Source organism: Orycteropus afer, unplaced genomic scaffold, assembly GCF_000298275.1.
Source record: "Orycteropus afer afer isolate SDZICR_OR568_19922 unplaced genomic scaffold, OryAfe1.0 scaffold00004, whole genome shotgun sequence".
Lineage (NCBI taxonomy): Eukaryota > Metazoa > Chordata > Mammalia > Tubulidentata > Orycteropodidae > Orycteropus > Orycteropus afer.
In genome coordinates, this window is record NW_006921591.1 from 4,923,036 (window position 1) to 4,924,527 (window position 1,492).

A 1,492-nucleotide genomic window follows, 5' to 3' on the forward strand; every position below is an offset into this window, starting at 1 on the left:
ACCCCTTTGATATGATGCCATCAATCCTCTTAACTATCTGACCATTGGGAAAAACAGTTTCCATTTAATTTCTCTATCCCTTCTAAGCCACATCCCTCTCTTTTATCAGATCCAATCTTCAGGCATATGCTAACCCAAATGACCTTAACTACCTGGTTGTGGAAGTACTGGTTAACAGTCCCCATTTAGCATCTACTTATAAAATATAAAGACAAAACAACAAAAAACTATGTAACTGAAAAAAGAATGATTTTGTGGAAGATAACCTCTGAGAAAAGCCTCTTTTCTCTCCTTTGAATTCTTTACTCTTGTGGTGAGTAGCTGTGGATACACTGGACATTAATTGAGAGGATGACACCTCTATGTGAGTCTCCTTCATTTATCTGATCCCACCTGGATCCCTCACAGCCCACTATCCCTGAACTCCAACATACAATGTGTGTGATACAACACCATGCATTTCACTCTTGACCTGGATGGATTCATTCTTTATAAAGCTGCCACATTTCCTTGCTTAAAATTTCTTTAATGGTTTCAAGTTGCTTTTAGGTTAAACTTCAAATTGCTTAGAGTATTGTAGTCTAGAAGGCCTTGCATTACTTGGTTCTTCCTCATCTCCCCTAGCTCACTTTAACCATCAGGTCTTCTTTCAATTTGTGGATGAAGACAAAGCTCTTTCCTGCTTCAGTCCTTGAGCCTGGTGTTCCCTTCTCCTAGAGAGCTCCTTTTCCTCCCTACCCTTTCCTCTGACTGCTACTATCCTTTAGGCCTCAGCTTTTCAGTGCTACTCTTCAGAGTAGCCTTTCCTATCTTCCACCTCTCACCCTCATTTCCCACAGCCTCCTGCTTTTTGTATTGCTTTTAACACCATTTGTCAGTTTCCCCACTGAATTGTAAACCCTATGAGAGAACTCACTGCTATCGAGTCAATTCCTCATAGCAATCCACTTTGGATTTTGTGAGGTAGTAAATCTTTACGGTCTTCCTTCCTTTACGGAACAGCTGGTGGGTTTGAACTGCCAATCTTCTGATTGCCACCCTACCAAATATTCCCACCACTGGTCTGTCATTTTGTCATACAGTGGTGGCTTGCATGTTGCTGTGAGGCTGGAGTCTATGCCATCTGTATTTTGAGTACCAGCAGGGTCAGCTGTGGTAGACAGATTTCAGCAGAGCTTCAAGACCAAGACAGACCCAGAAGAAGGAAGAGGTCATCCACTTCCCAAAAAATTGTCCAGTGAATACCTTATGAATAGCAGTGAAACACTGTCTGATATATTACTGGAAAATTTTATGAATAGCCCTGAAACATTGTCTGATATAGCGCTGGAAGATGAGTGCCTCGGGTGAGAAGGCATTCAAAATACAACTGGGAAAGAGCTGCCTCCTCAGAATAGAGCTGACTTTAATGATGTGGATGGAGTAAAGCTTTTGGGACCTCCATTTGTGTATGTGACAAGACTCAAAATGATAAGAAACAGCCGCAGACATC